The sequence below is a fragment of the Panthera onca genome, chromosome C1 (assembly GCF_046562875.1).
Source record: "Panthera onca isolate mPanOnc1 chromosome C1, mPanOnc1 haplotype 2, whole genome shotgun sequence".
Classification (NCBI taxonomy): domain Eukaryota; kingdom Metazoa; phylum Chordata; class Mammalia; order Carnivora; family Felidae; genus Panthera; species Panthera onca.
The window spans coordinates 200,217,508-200,239,820 of NC_138346.1; the positions used below are offsets into that span (position 1 = coordinate 200,217,508).

The following is a 22,313-nucleotide window of genomic DNA, read 5'->3' on the forward strand; positions in this document are numbered from 1 at the left end:
GAATTAGAGAGAATAAGGGATTAATACTGGCTACAGTCATTAGAAGCCTGAATGCAGTGTGTTCATTTGTGTAAACAAAGCTCCATTCAAACCCTCATGCTAACAGACCTGAGGTCAGCACTTTGTTTCAGATGTATGTGGCACTGAATAAATGTCTGATACATAAGTGGAATGGCAATAATAACCAAGAATCAAAAATCTGAAAATGCTTAGTAAATACAACAGGATTTGCTGACAGATTGAGAAGACAGGATTCATACTATCTCAACTGTTAAACACGTTATCACTAGATGATCAGGGTGATGATCCTGGGTTACCTAACAGAAAGTTTCAATTAACAAAACACCTCTGTCCTTAGAGAGTCACAAACAGAAGGGTATCTTGCTAAAAGAATCCTGAGTAGTCTTCGTAGAAGAGACTACTTTGTGTCTCCACCTAACTGGATGCTTGTGCTACAAATATTCCCGTGGTTTCTATAACCACCCATAGGCAGATGATGCCCACACCTATACATATGCTCAGTCCAGATCTCTCTCAAAAGCTCAGGTAAAAGCCAAAACACTTTCAACAGTTTATAAGACCCTATGACCATGCTCACATGACCCCATCATGTTCAACTCCTCTCTCCCTCCCTCATTAAGCTTCAGGCCGGTGAGCCTCCTTACTGTTTCTTCAACCTGCCAGGCATGCTCAGGGCCTTTGCACTTGCTCTCCCTGGAATGCTCATCCTCCAGATACTCATTCCGCAATTCTTTTAGATCTCTACTAAAATGCTGCCTTCCTAGTGAAGCCTTCATTACCCTACTTTAAATCGAGATCATCAGCATCACCCTACCCCTCCTTTGTCTCTATTCTCAGCTTTGTATTTTTCAAGAGTACTTATCTTCTACCATATGCTATAAATGTACTTTTATTGTGTTTATCATCTCCTCTCATTAAATTATGAGTTCTTTCAGGACACATATTTTACCTATTTTTGTTCACTGCTCACTCTAACACTGTTCACTCTAACATCTAGAAAGTTGCCTAGAAAATAACAAGTATACAATAACAACTATTTTTTAAATGAATGAGCTCCAGGGGTGCCTGGGTGGCTCAGTCAGTTAAGGGGCCAACTTCAGCTCAGGTCATGATCTCACCGTTCATGGGTTCGAGCCCTGAGTCGGGCCCTGTGCTGCCAGCTTAGAGCCTGGAGCCTGCTTCGGATTCTGTGTCTCCCTCTCTCTCGGCCCCTCCCCTGCTCGCACTCTCTCTCTCTCAAAAATAAATAAACATTAAAAAACATTTTTTTTATTAGCTCCAAATTCACATGTCCAACTCACTGAACATCTCCAACTTAGATATCCACGAACCTCCATTCAACATACACAAAACAATTCATTATCTACCTCATTCATCCTTACTCCTTACTCTTCGTGCAAGTTTCCTAGCTCACCGCCTACTTGCTCAAACCAGAAATCTCATCCTCCAAATCACGAGTCATTTCCAAAACATATCTCACATCCCAACCCTCTCTTCATCGCCTGAAGACACAATAGAATCCAAAATATTCTCGCTGCCTCTCACAGCCCCAGTAGTTGTTAAGTGTTTTCTAAACTGGGGTCTATGGAATTCTTAAGAGTCTTTGTTTCCCCTCCTACTTCAACTGAGGTAGTCCCTGCAGGAACCTCCTCCCTTCTTCTTCTATGTGTTGCAGAGTCCTAAGATCTGGCCCTTGAATCTTGTCTCTTCCCAATCTTCACTCTCTCCCTCCCTGGAACATCATCAGCATTTTGGCCGGGTCAGTTCCTTAGTGAGTACTGTTCTACACTCTGCAGGACATTTAGCAACCCTCACTTAGTATCCCTTACCCCAGCCCCCCACATTAAATGCCCACGGCCTCCCCAATTATGACATGCAAAACCAGCCCCCTATAATTCTAAACGCTCCTGGAGGAGTAACACCCCAAATATGAACCCCGACTAATCATCTCATCCAGTTCTATAGTTTAAAATACAATATATACACTGATAACTTCCAAATTCATATTTCCAGACTGAATCTCTCTCCTGAACTTCAAACTGGCATATCCACAGCCCATATAATATCTTTATTTGGAAATCTAAGAAGTTTCTCAAACACAGTATATTAAAAAAACAACAAAAACAACAAGAAAAAAACCCTCTTGATTGCCCACTCCCAACTTGCTCTTCCAGTGTCCCCTATTCAATAGTAGGGCAACAGATGTAGAACACTCACCAAAAAAAACAAAAAAAAAAACAAAAAAAACAAAAAACCCAAACCCAAAAAACAAAATAGAGTTGGCAAGTGTGTTAGCTGCTATTTTGGATCATCATTTCAGAAGAGGCAACTTAAGTTTTCCAGTGGCTCAGGACAAAAACTTTAGTGTCATGACTGACTCTTCTCTTTCTCTTACACCCACACCTAAATCATCACCAAATTTTATGCCTCTGCCTCCAAAATACATCCGTAATCTAAACACTTCTCACCACCCAACACCAAGCTATGGCCACATCCTGCCTAGACTGGTGTGTCAACTCCCTAATCAACTTTTTTTCTTCCACTCAGGCTCCTATATTGTATTGTCCTCAGAGTGGTCCAGGTGATTCTTTAAAAAAATAAAGTTGGGGGGGGGGGGGCGCCTGGGTGGGTGAATCAGTTGTGTGAGCATCTGACTCTTGATTTTGGCTCAGGTCATGATCCCAGGGTTGTGCAATCAAGCCCCGCGTTGGGCTCCACGCTGAGTGTGGAGCCTGTTTAAGATTCTCTCTCTCCTGGGGCATCTGGGTGGCTCGGTCCGTTGAGCGTCTGACTTCGGCTCAGGTCATGATCTCACAGTCCGTGAGTTCGAGCCCCGCGTTGGGCTCTGTGCTGACAGCTCAGAGCCTGGAGCCTGCTTCGGATTCTGTGTCTCCCTCTCTCTCTGCTCCTCCCCTGCTCATGCTGTCTCTGTCTCAAAAATAAATAAAAACATTAAAAAAAAAAAAAAAAAAGATTCTCTCTCTCTCCCTCTGCTTTCTAAGAAAAAAAAAAAAAAAAGGAGATCGTGTCTCCCTACAGCATCTGAAGTTATTTCCAAATTTCTTACCATGGCCTTTGAGATCCTACACAACCTAACCCATTTACATACGCATAGACTTCACTTCCTATCACTCTCTTGCTTGCTCTGTTCCTGCCACACTAACCCTGTGAGTAACTGAACAAGCACATTCTTATCCCAGGGCTTTGCAGGTACGGTTCAAACAGCCTGGAATGCTCCTTTCTCACAAACTGCATGATTTACTCCCTTTATTTCACGTGACAACTCATATATGACTCGCTCAGAGGGGCTTTTCTCGGACTACCCTGTCTAAAATACCATATCCCTGTCCATCACATCCTATCCCTTCATCCCATTTTATTTCTATTTTTAACTTATTGCTAAGTTAATCTATATAAAACCTGAGCTAAGCCAGATATTTTCTTATACCTTCTTTTTAACATTTAAAAATTTTACCTTTCACATTTTGGTCATCCATGCTACTAGAATTGATTTTTGTGTATGGTATTAGATAGACAACCATTTTGTTTTTTTATGAGTAACAAATGATCTCAGTCCATTACTGAATAATTTATCCGCTGATCTGTAATGCCACCTTTGTCACATATCCCTTTCCCTATATTCATTGGTCTCTCTCCCAGCACTATACTATTCTACCCGTCTATTTTATGATCCCAGGGCCAAAACCACTCTAATAATCAGTTTGACGATAAGTCTTGTAATCAAGTAGGACAAGTTTCCCCATCTTATCTGCAGAAGTGTGCTGGCTGTTCCATATACATTTTATTTATTTATTTATTTTAAAGTTTCTTTATTTTGAGAGACAGAGACAGTACAAGTTGGGGAGGAGCAGAGAGAGAGGAGGGGAGAAAGAGAATCCCAAGCAGGCTCAGTGCTGCCAGCGCAGAGCCCGACATGGAGCTCGAACCCATGAAACCACGAGATAAGACCCTAGCCGAAACCAAGAGCCCAACCAACTCAGCCACCGAGGCGCCCCTGCTCCATATACATTTTAGAATCTGCTTGTCAAATTCCATGAAAAAAACTTACTGGAATTTTGATTAGAATTAAATTTAATCTAAAACTCAAACTGGAGAGAACTGTCCTCTTTATAATACAAAGTTTTCCAAACATGAATATTTTATGTCTCTCCCATTTATTTAGGCCTCCTTTATTACGTCTCTGCTTGGACCATCTTTGTCTTTTAAACAGAGTTTTTGGGGAAAACGATCTAATTTATTTCTTTGTGATTAAGAGATATTTGTGTTCCTTTTTACCACCCTACTTTCTTTTTTTCACTTGTTCAACTTTTCAGGTTTTTTCTCCTTTTTTGCCCTCTGCTGTATCATTTTTTTCTTATTCCTTTTCCTCATTTCTGTTTATTTGTATTCTATTTCTATTCTTTCATTGTTACCTCTTAAAGACTGACATGAATATTTTATCTGAAGTCTAAAGTTAGTTAATATCTTTACTCTCCTTCCTAATTATACAGGAACTCTTGGAATGCTTTGACTTCAAGCCCCCTCCCTATTTATATTTGTTTGAGTACTTTCCATTGCTATACCCACAAATAAGATGTTACTTTTTCAAGTCAGTCCTTAAGATTTTCCTTAATGTCCATGTGTTCTTTGCTCATCATTCCCCTTTGCATCTTAGACCCTTGAGTCCAAGAGGCAGATTTCCTTCATAAGTTCCTCTGGGGAGGTTCCATGGGAACACGTTCTTTCAGTTCCTTTGTTTGAAATTTTTTCTTTGAAATTTACTTTTGACATATTATTTTACTGAGTATACAATTCTCGGTTGACAGATGTTTTCTTATACAATTTTGAAAATATTGTTCCGCTGCCTTTTTACTTCTAGTATTGGTTCAACCAGCATACCAAACAATACCTCCAAAAGTATATACCTTGTTAGGAAAAATTGTGTATTCTTGGTAGACTCATTTATATCTGTATTTACAACTTGAGCCTATCCTGGACACTCAAAATGAAACAAGGAATAAAAGCTATTAATGATTGACACAGAAAAAACATTTCTGTCTTTAAAAGTCTGTCCAAGAGGCACTTGGCTGACTTAGTCGGACGAGTGTGTGACTCTGATCTTGGGGTTATGAGTTCGGGCCCCACATTAGGTGGAGAAATAACTTAAAAGTAAAAATTTTTTTTTAAGTTTATTTATTTTGAAAGAAAGAGCGTGAGCTGGGGAGAGGGGAAGAGAGAGGAGGAGAGACAGAGAATCCCAAGCAGGCTCTGTGCTGTCAGTGTGGAGCCTAACACAGGGCTCAATCCCAGAACGGTGAGATCATGAGCCAAAACCGAGAGTCTGATGCTTAACCAACTGAGCCACTCAGGTACCCCAGAAACAAAATCTTAAAAAAATAAAATAAAAAGTCTGTTCCAAAAAAGTGACACTGGGGTGCCTGGGTGGATCGGTCAGTTAAGCATCTGACTTAGGCTCAGGTCAGCTCAGAGGCTTCCTTCAGATTCTGTGCTTCCTTCTCTCTCTGCCACTCTCCCACTCATTCTCTCTCTCTCAAAAATAAATAAACATTTAAAACTTAAAAAAAAAAGTTACACTTAGGAAAAGGTTATTTTTAAGCACAAATAACCAACATCTAACATATTACTTAAGGGTAAAGACTTAAAAATGGGACTAACCCCCACCCCCAGCTTCAAGAAAAACTAACCTCCTCCTCCTAATTAAACACGGTCTTTTCTGTTACCACTAAGAGGCATGAATCAGCTCTTTAAAATAGAGGTGTGGTTCACTAATAATCAAAAGTACTCTCAGGAAATATCATTAGGGAATTATGACAAATGACACTGTTTTCAGGAAAAATACAGTTCTCAGCAAAGGGATCTTACTTTTAAGATATGCATAATTAATCATATTATTGCTTCTGAAATAAATGGGACTAAATTCAAACTTATAATTAAAGTTTCTTAAAAAAAAATTTTTTTTTTTAAGTTTATCTATTTATTTTGAGGGAGAGAGCAAGCAGGGTAGGGACAAAGAGAGAGGGAGACAAAGAATCCCAAGAAGGCTCCACACTGTCAGTGCAGAGCCTGATATGGGGCTGGATCTCATGAACCATGAGATCATGACCTGAGCTGAAATCAAGAGTCGGATGCTCAACTGATTGCGCCACCCAGGCACCCCAAAGTTTCTTTTTAATTGATGAAGTTTGGTTACGTATATCTGTATGGTGTTAGAAATCTAGTAAAACTTATCTGCAGAAAGACTTAAATGGACTTAAAACAGTTTCAGTACGTCTGGATCATAGTGATACCAAGTATAAATATCTCCTCATGAAATAATATTTGGGCTCATTATTTACACGAATTTAATATGGCTGTGTACAGCCATACCACCCTGATCTCGAAGCTAAACAAGGTCTTGCCTGATTAGTACTTGGATGGGAGGAATTTAATATGGCCTAATTGATGTTTAGGAGGCTAACCCTTTTAAATCTCTTGTAGTTAAAAGGAAGAAGTTGCTCAACAACTGTTCTTTAATATCTTCCTTGCTTTTCTGCCCTACAAACTCACTAGCACGTACCAAAATATTTTACTTACCAAATCCCCTAAACCTTTATTTTTAATTCCTTAACAAGAATGCCCTAAAAATAGTTAAATGCTTGCTTTTCTACTTTATCTGAATGATGTCTTTCCTCCAGAGAGTTAAGAGGTTACAGGAGGGCTTCTCATTGCTACAAAATATTTTCTTCTTTCTGTAAGCACAAAGAGATAGTTTTAAAAATACAAAGAAGTCAGACACAAAAAAGACAAATATTAAATGATTCCACTTATATGAGACACCTGAAATAGGCAAATTAATACAGACACAAAATAGGATTGAGGTTACCGGGGGCTGAGAGGGGAGGCGATGGGAGTTATTATTTATTGGGTAGAGTTTCGGTCTGGGATGATGGAAAGTTTTAGAAATGGCTAGCAGTGATGGCTGCACCATGTTGTGAATGTTCTTAACGCCACTGAGTTGAATACTTAAAAAGGTTAAAATGGTGATTTTACCACAATTAAAAATATAAAGTGTGCAATGATTACTGCAGTTGCAGACTTATCTCATGCCACAGACCGCAAAGATGCATTCATTTAACAGAATGGCTCTTACTGGCCCGTGGCTTTAGGGAAAGGGTGAAGCCCCTCTCCCAATTACATAAAGATGTTGTTCCAGAAACTACTTATCTCTTACCTAATTTTATGTAAGCATTAGAGTATGCAAAAGACTATTAGAAAAATGTCCAGTCTCACTGGTATCACCAACAGGCAAGAGGCATTGTGTCATCTTTTAATACATAAAGCAGAGACACACCCATATTCTGAATCTTAATGCTCTCCCTCAAATTTAAATTTAGAGGAAGGGACGGGAGGCAAAGTAGTAGGGTGTGTGCAAGTAAAAGAAAATGGAAAGTACTCTTCACGCCCGGTGACTTGGTTCTATATTCTTTGGTATTGACTGACAGCATTTTAATTTTAGTTTTTTAATGTTTATTTATTTTTGAGAGAGAGACCCCGTCAGACAGAGCGTGAGCAGGGGAGGGGCAGGGGGAGAGGGAGGCACAGAATCCAAAGCAGGGTTCAGGCTCCGAGCTGTCAGCACAGAGCCCAGGCTCAAACTCACAAACTCACAAACTCAAAAACCGAAAGATCATGACCTTGCTGAAATCAGACACTTCACCAACTGAGCCACCCAGGTGCCCTGAAGGACAGCATTTTAAAAAGGGATTTATCCATTGGGGACCTTGGTGGCTCAGTTGGTGAAGTTGCTGACTTCAGCTCAGGTTTTATCTTCCGTTCTGGTTCGCGGGTTCAGGCTGCATGGGGGGCTCTCTGCTGAGAAACTCTGCTGTTGGCCAGAGCCTGCACTAGATTATTTTCCTCCCTCTCTATCTCTCTCACACAAAAATAAATAAATAAACATTTAAAACATAAATAAAAGGGATTTGTCCATGAGAGAAGGGAAGAAGAGCTATGTCTCCCTTAGAAATTGTCCCTCTTTCTACTCGTCACTCACTGGAGGGGGAGGGGGAAATGTTTCAGGGCTCCACTTTTTTTTCCCTTAAGATTTTATTTTTAAGTAATCTCTACACTCAATGTGAGGCTTAAAGTCACAACCCCAAGGTCAAGTGTCATATGCTCTACTGATTGATTCTGCCACTCAGGAATAAAGATTTTAAATTTCTAATGACCTAGGTGGACATTACTAGCTGAAGATTAATAACACTTTGAGGGACACCTGGGTGGCTCAGTCGCTTAAGGATCAGACTCTTGATTTCCACTCAGGTCATGATCTCACAGTCCTGAAAGCCAGCCCCACGTCAGCCTCCATACTGAGCTGCTTGGAATTCTCTCTCTCTCTCTCTCTGCCCCTCTCCCTTGCACTCTCTCTCTCTCAGAATAAATAAACATTAAAAAAAGAAGAAGAAGAAAAAAAGAACACTTTTAGTGTCTTCCGAAACTCCAAATGTCGTCACAAAACAAATGCTACCAGGAATAATAGTTAACTGTGAAAAAAATTAACTTGGAATAACATCTTTATCCCACACATCAAAATTGATTTTTCTGGGGCACCTGGCTGGCTCAGTCAGGAGAACATGCGACTCTTGATCTCGGGGTTTTGAGTTAGTACCCCACACTGGGAGTAGAGATTACTTAAAAATAAAGTAGAACTACCCTACGACCTAGCAATTGCATTCTCGGTATTTACCCAAAGGCTATAAAAACGCTGATTCAAAGGGGCACATGCACCCCAATGTTTACAGCAGCGCTATCAACAATAGCCAAATTATGGAAAGAGCCCAAATGTCCATCAACTGATGAATGGATAAGGATGTGCCTGGGTGGTTCACTGGGTGGTGAACTATATAAATGTTCATCTAGTAATTTTATTTTATTTTAGCAATTTTATTTTAGTGATTTCATTTTAAAGAAAAAAGTTACACATGCAATACCTATGTAATAGTTAAACAAGTTGAAACCCACAACATACGATTCTTTAAAACTCAGTTTATTTCCATAAACAGTAACTGTTTAGTAGGGGAGAATAAAGAGGTAAACTAAATAGAGAAAAGTGCCCTGCAGAGATATGGTCAAAGTGCTCTGGGATCACTCAAGTTAAGGAGGAATCATTAATCTTCAACACCAATTTTTGACACTGTATTTCCTATCAAAATGCAAAGGAGAGAGTAAGCAGCTGGGTAGAGAGAATTAAGTACACTGGTAAAAACTTAGATGGCATGTGCAGGGTAAAGGTGGGGAAAGGGGAGTTCTCTGTAAGAGATTAAAATGTAGAGTTCCAACAAAATCAGCCCCAGAGAGGAAACAAACAAACCAAGTGATGCATTTAAGTTGTCAGACAATCATAAGATTGTTATCTAGTCTTAAATAAAATAGTCAAAATCTATCTAAAAAATACTCCTGGAGGGGCACCTAAGTGGCTCAGCTGGTTAAGCACCCAACTTCGGCTCAGATAATGATCTCATGGTTCATGAGTTCGAGCCCCACATCAGGCTCTGCACTCACAGTGTGGAGCCTGGAGCCTGCTTAGGAGGATTCTGTCTCCCTCTCTCTCTGCACTTCCCCCTGCTTTAGTACACTCTTGCATGCATGCGCGCGCTCTCTCTCTCTCAAAAATAAACATTAAAAAATATATATATTTAAAAAATACTCCTGGAAATGTGCCTAACAAGCTCACATTTGAAAGAATAAATGTAGAGAATTTTAACAATGGAGTTTTTTTGTCAGATTTGATTCAAGATTAGATTTGATTTGAAACGTATACCTGACAGAAACACCCAGCAACATCATATACCACAAATCAACTTCTAAATCAATACACTGACAGCTCACATCCTGACAGACTTCCCTTGCCACTCAGGACACCTGAACAGAAGGATGCACTTGAAACCAGTGCTTCCTCTCTCCTACCGCACTGATCACAGTACTACCTTTTTTTTAAATTTTTTTTTTTTAATGTTTATTTATTTTTGAAGGAGACAGAATGTGAGCCCGGGAGGGACAGAGAGAGAGGGAGACTCAGAATCTGAAGCAGGCTCTAGGCTCTGAGCTGTCAGCACAGAGCCCAACGCGGGGCTCGAACTGACGATCTGTGAGATCATGACCTGAGTGAAGTCGGTCGCCCAACCCACTGAGTCAGTCGCCCAACCGACTGAGCCACCCAGGCATCCCAGTACTACCTTTCTCCTTTGTCAGAAATAGTATCTTTTTTCATATTTATTAAACACTATACAATCTATAAAGACCTGACACAAATCTTATCTCATCTAAAACCCCATGAAGAAATGGTTATCCCTATCTTATAGACGAAGAAACTAAAGTTTAAGGTTAGCTGACTTGGATATTCACAGCTACAACATGATATAGCTGGAACTAGAACCAGGTCTTCAGACTCCAAAGGTAGGAACTGCATTATATTGAGTAAATAGGTCAGAACTTTCAGATTGTCAAAACCAACACCTGGTGCTTTCAACATAATAGAGAAGTTAAACGGAAAACTAAGCTTGAATCTGAAAGATGTATGGTTTCAACCACCTCTTCCCTAAAAATCAAACAGATACTAAACACACTTCCTCTCCTAAAATTCCCTGGAATGTTTTTGGTTGTAAGTCATAAAAACCATAGAATTTAAGAGACCAACTAATCCACTCTTTAAGAGATGAGAAAACTGTAGCACAAGGCTTGTGATCTGCTCAGAGATGGTGGCACCAAAGCCTTCTATTACAATATAGTGTGTTTTTTTCAAAGGCCGACATCAACAATATTCAAGAGATGCTGCTTTACTGAGAATGTAGGAGACAGAACATGTGGACTAGCAGAAATTTCGTGTCTGACCTCCAGCTAGGTCCTAAATTACTGTTCAATAGCCCTTTTGCTCATCTTTGGTTGGCCCCCTTGCCTTTTCCACAACTGCCATTGCAAAACTTTTAACACTCTCTGAAGTCATCTAGCCCACTCTAGCCTTTTATCGTTCTGCAGATAATTTAACCCCTTCCATTGGAAAGGGAGACAAAAAAGAGGTCACATTAGACATTAACCAACCTTATAAGGCAGAAATTATGATCCCAAGCTTTGCAGTCAAAATATATCTGGACCCCAGACTTCTTCTGTTACTTATATGGTGCCTTTGGGAAATGAAGTTAATCTTGCTGAAACATAATTTCTTCAACTGTCAAATGAGAATGCCCACTCACTCTACAGAATTTTGTAAAATTAAATAACACATATGAAAGTACCTATGTGGCTGGTACCTACTCCAATTTCAATTCCCATCTCCATCACTTCCAAATACATCTTCCTCCATCCTTTTTTCCTGTTTCCCTTTCAAGGCTCACCTCTCCAGGGCTCCTTTATCATCTCCCTTTTCTCTTGTGCAGATCTTCAGTAACTGCCACTCTGCTGGCTCCTTCTCCTTTACCTCAAAATATTTCAAATCTCTTCCATCTTTTAAAATCAAATCAAACAAAAAAGGCCCTGAAATCCGACTCTTCTTAGCTTTTACTCTATCTCTCCTAAACCCTTTAACCTACCCAAAGACAGCAAGCAATTACCTTTCAAAAACAGATCAGATTATGCCAACTACCTGCTTTAAAAACCTTTAATGGTTGGGGCGCCTGGGTGGCTCAGTCGGTTGAGCGTCCGACTTTGGCTCAGGTCATGTTCTCACACTCCGTGAGTTGGAGCCCGACGTTGGGCTCTGTGCTGACAGCTCAGAGCCTGGAGCCTGTTTTGGATTCTGTGTTTCCCTCTCTCTCTGACCCTCCCCCATTCATGCATGTTCTGTCTCTCTGTCTCAAAAATAATAAAATAAAACATTAAAAAAAATTTAAAAACCTTTGATGGTTTAAAAATTCCCTAATCATAAAACCTAAACTCTTTAGTGAAAAGTTTTGAACCCTTCTCAGCACTTGGCCATCAACCTTTCCTTTCACCAGTCACTATACTCTTCAATTGCTCAACCCCAGATGTCCAGAGACCCCACCCCCACCCCACTAAGTATTCCACAACCTTCTAAAACTATATACATTTGCTTATGTGCAATTGTCTGGGGTGACAAACCATTGTTCTTATCAAATTTCCTAGAGGGGGCATCTGAACCAAAACATGTTAAAAACCAATGGCAAAACCCAGGGCTCCAGGGTGGCTCAGTTGGTTAGGCGTCTGTCCTCAGCTCAGGTCATGATCTCACAGTTCGTGGGTTTGAGCCCCACCATCAATCTCTGTGCTGACAGCTCAGAGCCTGGAGCCTGCTTCAGATTCTGTCTCCATCTCTCTTTGCCCCTCCCCCCTTGCACTCTGTCTGTCTGTCTGTCTCTCTCTCTCTCTCTCTCTCAAAAATAAACAATAAAAAAAAAAATTAAAGAAAAAAAAAACCCCAACTGCAAAACCCTCTTAGCTATACCAGAGTACTCACTCTTTTCCAGACACACACCTTATACTTTTTCACCTCCATTCCTATGCCCAAACTGCTTCCTCTGGCTGATTAGGGGTGGTAGTGGTTGGGGGAATCAAGCTGGAATAACCTTAATAGTAATGGGTCTACTGGGTGAATTCTTATTCATCCCTCAAGAACAAGCTCCAAAATCACTTCCTCTGTAATGTCTTCCTTCACAGTTTACAAAACAGAATCATTCAGTCCCTTTCCTAGGTTGTACACAGCTCTCCTGAACTTGGTATTCAACACCACAATTAGGTGTTGCAATGTTGCAAGCTTTTCAAGGAAGAGGCTCGATACCTTTACATCTATCTCCAGAACATAACCCAGATCCTAGCATGCAATGAGCAAAATAAAAATCTGAATAAAAGAAACATACTTGGCGTTGCATTTGTGTTCTTGTATTCTCCACGACTGCCCCTGCCCACTTTTGTTATTAATTCACTCATTCAACAAATATTTATAAAATTCCAAAGAAATATTTGGAGCTATGTGCTAAGCAGTAAGGAAATAGACTAGGACATACATAGTCCTTGCCGTTAAGACAGTTAACTGTGACAATACAGAATACAAAGGTCTTATAGGAGGGGTGTAGGGGTGGCTCAGTGGGTTAAGTGTTGGACTCAGGTCATGATCTAACTATCTTGAGATCAAGCCCCTCGTGTGGCTCAGCACAGAGCCTGTAGCTTACTCAGGATTCTCTCTCTCTCTGCCCCTCCCCCGATTTTTCTCTCTAAATAAATAATAAAGAAAAAAAGTCTTATTTGATGAGAGCTACATGAAGACGTGACTAACAGTCACAGAACGTTTTTTACAATGAGACATCGGACTGTCTTAGACCAGAGAATCCATCCATTCTCTTTGTCTCTTTCTTTATAAACAACCTTCTTCCAATGCTCCTTTTCCTTTTCTAAAGGGTATAATGCAACCAAATACCCTCTGACTTCTGGAAATAATTCCACAAGGTAGATGGAGCAGGACTGATTATCTCCATGTTGAAGATGAGAAAACTAACCTTCAAAGAGGTTACTGCTCAAGGTTACACATTAATGAGAGAGGATTTTATTTAGTACTTACTTACTGTCTGACTTGTCCAACTACTCTACCTCTAATCAGTCTATAAGCCCCAAAAAGGAAAAGACTTGGTTTTCACTGCTTTGTCCCCAGGATCTGATTCCTGGGTTTCTAGGAATCCGATCCAGTGTCTAGAACACAACAGGCCTCCAATAAGTTTATGTTGACTAGATGAATGGATGAAATGATTTGGAAATAAAGTAGACCAACAGCAAAACACACAAGGAAAAAAGTTCCTTCTCATTATGATGGCATAATAAAAGAGATTTAAAACAGGCTTCTACTAGTTAGAAAGGCTAGACCAATTGTATTGACTCAATTCCACTGGCATGTTATGCATTTTACCTAAGAAGAATTTAAGTAAAGGAGGTGAAGTAAGTTTCTATTTCTGATGTCACATTCATGGCATGTACTGACATAAAGCCAAGATTTAACTGCAGGTTTGAAACTAATTAAAAGTTTTTACTAAAAGCAAACACCAAAGAAAGCATTTTCTTGAGTCTTGACTTTGGCCAGAAAAGAATCTGAAGTTCAGTTCTTTCTTCAATGTTATTTCCAGCAGCCAAAAGTGCTGTATAGATGTTCTCCAACATATTTCTTTAAAAACCTTTAAGGAAAGATTAATCAAAACTTGCTAGTAATGATTAGACAAAACCACAGCCCAGTAACTCACCACTCTTCCACCTCCACTGGGCCTAAGCACAAGGCAATCACAACATACCACCAAACAAGGTGATGGGACCAACGTTCAGGATGATTTATGGCTTAGTATGACATCATTTGATGTTCTAAAAACTCCAGTTCCGGGGCGCCTGGGTGGCTCAGTCAGCTGAGCGTCCGACTTCGGCTCAGGTCATGATCTCACGGTTCACGGGTTCGAACCCCACATTGGGCTCTGTGCTGACAGCTCAGAGCCTGGAGCCTGCTTCGGATTCTGTGTCTCCCTCTCTGCCCCTCCCCTACTTGTGCTGTCTCTCAAAAATGAATAAATGTTAAAAAAAATTTTTTTTAATTCTTTAAATAGAAAAATAAAAACTCCAGTTCATTTTAAGTCACTTTTCTCTGCTTAGAAAATATTTCCAAAAAAAAAAAAATATATATATATATATATGTATATATATATATATATACATATATATATATATATTTCCATTATTTTTCTCCAATATTTAAATGTCAATAAATCATAAGCTGTTCACGGTGGTATAATGAGTAATTGCAACAGGTGTGAAGTAATGGAAAGAGCACTGGACTGAAGTATGGTTTACTATTTCCTATCTGGGTTAACTGTGTGACTTTAGGCAAGTCACTTAACATTTTAGAGGCTGTGAATTGAACATTTATCACCAATAAAATGAGAACCACCACCTCAGAGAACTGCAGTAAGAAATTACATAATATATATGATGAGCTGTTTTCAAAAAATAACACTAATAGCAATGTCATATTTCAACAGATAACAGCCAGTCATTAGTAACTGATGTTCCTTTTTTTTTTTTTTTTTAATGTTTATTTATTTTGAGAGAGCGAGTGAGCGAGCAAGCTGGGGAGGGGCAGAGACAGAGAGAAATCCCAAGCGGACTCCATCCACACTGTCAGCACAGAGCCCAACATGGGGCTCAGATTCACAAACCCTGAGATCATGACCTGAGTTGAAACCAAGAGTCTGATACTTAAGGGAATGATCCACCCAGGTGCCCCTGTTCCTTGGATTATTTTTAAAACTTCCAGAGCAATTCTATGGACACTTCTTCAAAACACAATCAGGAAAACAACCAATCCCTACTCACGACTGGATTAAAACCTGAAGGGAACAATTGCATTAAAGACCTCAATCCCTGCACAATATTACTAACACAATCTGGATTCCCAGAGTTAATCACTTCCATTATGAGAGATCAAAATAATAAAGTACAATAGGCTTTATTTTGCATACTTGACTAGGGAGGGAATTTAACCTATATAACTTTAATATCATTCCCTGATTCATGTAAAAGGGTCCTGGTTATCCTCATTTCAGAGACCTGAAATACTAATTATTTTTCAATAGCAGCCACCGCCGCGGCGTTTATAAAGCTTTGCCTTATGCTGAATCTCGCAATGCAGTCTTCCAACGGAACGTGGATGAAATTACCACTAACAAAATTTGATTAAATCCACACAATTCACTGGTTTCAGTAAGGATCTACTACTATCCTCCCTCAAACTGGCTTCATTTCTATTACTTGGTGAACTAGTAGTCTCTTTGTTGCTTTCTTGAAGCTACTAGGTTTCTGGTTTCGCTATAACGCAGATCCTTCTATTAATGGACGTTTCTTCCAACTTTGCTTCAAGCAGAAGAAATAAAAGGATCGCGGGTCCGAAGGGAGACGAACTGGGCGCCTGGATGAAGAAGTCCAGTAACTTTTTTCTGCATGCAATGAATGAAAAGCCTGCTCGCTGCCCTATAAATCACTTTCTCTTCTCCGAGATTCAAGACGTATGTGAACTACCATTCTGCTCAACCGCACTGGTTCTTTGGTTCCCCGATCACAACTGCAACCTATACAGCAGACACGGCAGCAAATTAGGTCCCTTCCCAGTATCCCGGGGAGGGGGCTCACTTCTTTTCCGCAGGCCCATCCCCCTACCGAGAAAAATGCCTGGAGATTCGTGTCCCAAAGCCGCGCGGGGCTACATTTCAGAGTTAGACAATAACCTCAAGGGTTTTCAACAGAAACTCCGTCTGCCACTGCCTGGCTCCTAGCCTCCGCTCTGCCCAGCCGGGATGCAGAGGTCCGACCCATGACGGGTTTTTAAAATGGACTTTGACCTGATCCGGTTACCGTAACCGGATCCCCTGGGACGGGCCCCCATCAAGGACCGGCCCGGAGGGCTCCCCGGAGGAGGCGACCCCACGCACTGGCACAAAGGGGCAGCCCAGACAAAAGGGCCCCGCCAAGTCGCGGGAGGAGGGGAGGGCCAGCCTTCGCGGGACACACTGCAGGCTGAGAAACCACGGCGGGACCGTTGTGGGAGGGCGGAGGAGGAGGCGGCGGCCCCGGCCCAGCCCGCCCCGCCCTGCCCTGGACCGACAAGTTCGCGGTTCGGGCCGTTACCCCCGCCCAGACCGCGACCTCATTGCGGCGCTTAGAACGCGGCGCGAGCCTAAGAGACGCCCGCAACCAGACCCAGTGTACTTCTCGCTCACTTTCCCTTGCTCACCGAAATCACCCGGGTGGCCGCCGCCGCCTCCTCAGCCTCCAACAGTAGCTTCCCCCGGAAATCCTACCTGGCCCGCCCGCCGCCAGGCTGCAGCCAGAGCCTTCGGCCCTGGGGAGGGGGGAGCCGAGGCTGGCCCGACAGTGAGGGGTAGGAAGTGCCCCCGCGGAGGCTCACGGGATTCGTAGTCTCCAGCCAGAGCCAGCTGCTTTGCGGGCTGGACAAGATGGCGGGAACGTCTCCGCCTTATGCTCCGGGTCTGTAGGCCTCACACGGCCTCTCTGGGCATGCGCCACCCGCTGCTGGCAACCTTGGTATGAAAACTTGGACTGCTTAACTAGTGCCCGCGGGCAAAGGTCTTTGGACGTAGGAGCACAGAAACAAGTTCAGCTGCAGGCAGTGTCTAGGGAGGAGCTGACGTACGTGTGCTGTTTTAGAAAACCGTGTCCAGCCCCTATCTGGTCAAATTTCAAATATAGTTTCTGCAAAAGAAAACGCTATGGAGCGCCTGGGTGGCTCAGTATTAAGCGTCTGACTCTGGATTTTGGCTCAGGTCATGATCTCATGGTTTATGAGTTTGAGCCCTGCATCTGGCTCTGTGCTGACAGCGAGGAGCCTGCTTAGGATAGTCTCTCTCCTATCTGCCCCTCCTAAGCTCGCTCGCTCTCTCTCAAAGTAAATAAATAAACTAAAAAAACCCAAAACAAACTATTGAGGGCCAGTTTAAAATACAAAAACTTAGAAGTAAGTTATCCTCAAGGTGTCTGGAGGGCTCAGTCAGTAGAGTATGCTACTCTTGATCTCAGGGTTGTAAGTTCCAGGCCTTCTAAGGTATAGAGATCACTTAAAAATAAAATCTTAAAAAGAAGGTGGAGGAGGAGGAGGGGGTGGGGGAGGAGGAGGAGGAGGAGGTGGTGGAGGTTGTTATCCTCAATCTAGTGTATAAAGAAGCAACCCGGGAATCATTCTTGGCACCTTCTTCAGCCCACTAAGTCCAGTCAATCTATATCCCATAGACCTCACCGTTCCATTTCCTCTATCACCATTAACTAGAGCAAGCAACGGTCCTCTCTCGCTCGTCTCACTAGTTTCAGGCCTCTGGGCTCTTTTCCTCCAAACACCATCCTTGCTGCTGCCAGATGATCTTGCTAAATGCCAACCCCATTGTGTCAAGTCCAAATTAGAGCTAAGTGTATAACCTAAAGCTGCTAGAGGAAAATGAGGGAAAACAATCTATATGACCTGCAAACACACAGTCATAAAAGAAAAAATTGATAAATCGTAAGTCATTAAAATTAAAAATGTTGCTCTTTAGGACACTTATGAAAATGAAAAGGGAAGCCACCCACTGGGATGAAATAGCAGCAAAACCTACATGCAACAAGGGACTGATATCTAAAACAATTTCAACTCATTAAGGCAAACAACCCAGCTTAAAAAATGATTTGAACAGATGTTTTACAAACGAAGATAAACCTGTGGCAAATAAACCATGAAAGATGTTTGGGATATGCAAATTAAAACCACAATGAGATAATCTACACACCATGACTTGTAATATCAAGTGATCAAGTGTTAACAAGAATGTAGAGCCACAAGAATTCTCATTCACTGTTGGTGGCATTGTAAAATGATACAACCACTTTGGAAAGCAGTATTGGAGTTTCTTTAAAAATTAAATATACACTTGGGCGCCTGGGTGGCTCAGTCAGTTAAGCGTCCAACTTCAGCTCAGGTCATGATCTTGTGGTTTGTGAGTTTGAGCCCCAAGTTGGGCACTGTGCTGACGTCTCAGAGCCTGCAGCCTGCTTTGGATTCTGTGTCTCCCTCTTTCTCTGTCCCTCCCCCCGCTTGCACTCTGTCTCTCTCTCTCTCAAAAATAAACATTAAATTTTTTTTAATTAAAAAAATTAAATATACACCTACTATATGGTCTAACCATTACACTGTAGGTATTTACCCAAGACAAACTGAAAGCATACATCTACACAAAGACTTGATTGAACATGAATGTTCATAGCAGCTTTATTTGTAATAGCTTAAGACTGGAAACAATTCAAATGTCCTTCATACTTATACAATGGATACTCTTCAACAATAAGAAGGAATGAACTATTGATTCACACAACATGATGAATCTTAAAATTATTGTGCTGAGTAAAAGAAGCCAGACATAAAGGAGTACATTCTGTATGACTCCATTTGTATAAAACCCTAGGAAAACCAAACTCTAATGAAAAAAGATCAGTGGTCACCTGGGGAACCAAGAAGGCAGATGTATGGCAGCCAGAGATAACAAAGGGGATAAGGAAACTTTTGGGGGTGATGGGTATATTAATTATCTTGATCATGGTTATGTTTTCAAGGCTGTATAATGAGTTTTAAGTATATCAAAACTTATCAAATTGCACACTTTAAATATGTGAGGTTTATTGTTCATCATTATACTTCACTAAACCTGAAAAATAGGATAGTCAATAAACTGTTGGGGGGTACCTGGGTGGCTCAGTCAATTAAGCAGTCGACTCTTGATTTTGGCTCAGGTCATGATCTCGCTGAGTTCAAGACCTGCGTGGGGCTCTGCACTGACAGACAGTATGGAGCCTGCTTGGGATTCTCTCTCTTCCTCTCTCTCTGCCTTCCTCCATGTGTGCACATGCTCTCTCTCTCAAAATAAATAAACTTAAAAAAAAATGTTGGGGCACCTGGGTGGCTCCGTCGCTGAGCGTTGGGCTCTTGATTTCAGCTCAGGTGATGATCTCGCAATTGTGGGACTGAGCTCCACATTGGGCTCCTCGCTGAGTGTGGAGCCTGCTTGAGATTCTCCCTCTCTCTCTCTCTCTCTTTCTGCCCCTCCCTCCTCTCAAGATAAATAAATGAACATTAAAAAAAAAAAAACTGAAAGAAAGAAAGTAAGAAAATCCTTCAGTGGCTTCCTGGTACTCTTGGGCAAAAAAAAAAAAAAAAAAAAAAAAAAAAAAAGTTACCATAGAAGCTGTAATTGTGGAGTTTCAATATCATTCATGGGGGAGGGGATGGATAGGGACGGCAACTATGAAATCCCAGGTAAGTAATGATGGTGGTAACAGTAGTGTTAATAGCAGTAATAATAAAAACTCCTATTTTTCCTTGAGCATCTCTCATGTACCAGGTATTTTACATATGCCTTGCATTAGGATTCCCCCCAAAAAGCATAAGTAGAGACAAATACTAGTTTCAGGTAATTTACTTGGAAAGTGATCCCAGGGACTTACTGTGAGAGCCTACAGTAAAACAGGGAAGAAGGAGCCAACACAAGGGTGCATTGCTCACTTGGCAATCCTACCAAAACCATGTGAGGATTGTCTACAATGCCTCTCAGCATTGTCTACCCAAAGACTGCTCTGAGGAGCATTTGTCCATTGGCTCCCATCCCCCATGGTAAATCCCATGGGATTGCCCCAGGGAGTATCAACTCCTCTTGCATTTGGAACAGGGTCCCACCAGAGTCCTATATCTTGGTTTAGGAAAAGCTCCAGGACAGAATGCAGAAAGATGGAAGGAGAAGTGAAGCCCTTACTAAACTGTTTTCTGCAGCTTCAGCTAAAAGCTAAGGTAGCTCTGTGAGGACGTGAGATAAGGCAATGGGGGTGCCAGACCACTTGCAATGCTCAGGTTTGTCCATTTTCTACATTAGATCTAATTTATCACCCTGTCTTCAAGGTAATGGCCTGTGACAACCTTGACAAAAGATTTGGTGGCACTCATCACTCTTTGCAACATGCTATATGTTGCCCCACATGCCTTTTGTGCCTTGTAATACATGACACCCAAACATATGGATGCTTCTCACAAATGATAGTAAGTGAAAGAAGCTAGACCGAAGGAGTATATGCTGTATGGTTTCACAAATATACAATAAAAAACAGGCAAAACTATTCTGTTGAAAGTCAGGCTAGCAGCCACCCTTCAGGGTGGAAGAGCAGTGTCTGGAAGAAGGTGAGAGGGGGTTTTCTGGAGGCTGATAATGTCGCTTTTTGATCTGGACCTGGGTGCTCGGTCCATGGGTGTCTTCAATTTGTAAATATTCACTCATGGGATATAGATACTCTTCTGCCTGTATATTATACTCAATTTTTAAAATGGGAAGTGGTCTGCACCAGGCCTCTTGTCTTCTGAGAGACCAGTTAGCAGTAAACACTCTTTCTAACCATTAATATTTCTGGATTTGGGGCTCATGGGCACTATTGGTGTATAATGTTAAGAGCATAAGCTCTGGCAATAAAAAACTGTTCTGCCACTTCCTGTGTGCTACTGCCCAAGTTATTGAAACTGGTTAACGTTCAGTTCCCTCACTGTACAATGGGAAATACAATAGTACTTATTATGTAAATTGATGTGATAATTAAACAAAGTAACATACATAAAGTAGCCAGCACTGTACCTGACATACGTTAAGTACTCAATAAACAATTACTATTACGAGTAATATGTTTTTGTCTTTCTGTTTTTATTAAGTTTCCAATTTTTCAACAATGAACATGGATACAGGCTATAAGTGCAAGGATATTCATTGTAGTACTGTTTGAAATCTCAAACAAAAAAATTGGAGATAAATTAAATATGCATCTACTGGAGAATGCGCAAATCAACTGTGATATATTCATGATACAGAATAGCACAAAGCAGTTAAAGTGAATAAATGAAAACTGGAGGGATCAACAGGGACAAAACAAAATGTTAAGGGAAAAAAACGAAGTTGTAGGAGGTTACATATGGCCTGATACCATGTATATAAAATTTTAAAACATCCCAAACAATACTATATACTGTTTAAGGATTTATCTATACATAGCAAAAATATAAAATCATGTGTGGAAATAAAATATTCAGGCAAATGATTACTTCTTGGGGAGAGGAGAAAAGAGTGGGTAAAAGGAGGAATATATCAGGACTTAAAGCATATCTGATATTTTATTTCTTGAAAGCAATTTTAAGAAACAAATGATAAAACATTAAGATTTGACAAAGTTGTGACAGCGATTTGGGTGTTTGTTATATAAATGTCTATTTTTCTATATGCTTGAAATAGTTCTCTATTAAAAAAATTTTTTTTAACGTTTTACTTTATTTTTTGAGAGAGAGAGACAGAGTGCAAGCAAGGGAGGGGCAGAGAGAGAGGGGGACACAAAATCCAAAGCAGGCTCCAGGCTCTAAGCTGTCAGCACAGAGCCCGATGCGGGGCTCCAACCCATGAATGCAAGATCATGACCTGAGCAGAAGTTGGACTCAACTCACTACGGCGCCCCAGTTCTCTATTAAAAAAAAAAAAAAAAAAAAAAAAGCATGGAGCAGAGCAGTGTGCAAAATATTCTACCCTTTTTGGGGAGTGGAAAAGCAAGAGTTTGATGCTTAACTGACTGAGCCACCCAGGCACACTGAGAATTTTTTTTTTAAGTTTAATTTTTATAGTTTTATTTATTTTGAGAGAGAGAGAGAACAAGTAGGGGAGGGGCAGAGAGAGAAGGAGAGAGAATCCCAAGCAGGC

The 22,313-nt window shown here is 41.0% G+C and overlaps 1 protein-coding gene across 11 annotated transcripts in view; it reads right to left on the reverse strand.

Annotated features, from left to right (window-relative positions):
* The window catches only part of PHACTR4 (phosphatase and actin regulator 4), a 100,436-nt gene extending 83,433 nt beyond the window's left edge, over window positions 1-17,003 (reverse strand). For 6 of the 11 annotated variants that reach the window (XM_060624720.3, XM_060624717.3, XM_060624713.3 and 3 more), the window contains exon 1: window positions 16,790-16,947. The gene's annotated coding sequence lies outside the window, so the exon portion shown is untranslated. Of the gene's footprint in view, window positions 1-16,789 lie in introns of all 11 variants that reach the window. The other 5 variants (XM_060624722.3, XM_060624719.3, XM_060624715.3 and 2 more) reach the window with 3 other exon arrangements.
* Between the last annotated feature and the right edge of the window lie 5,310 nt (window positions 17,004-22,313).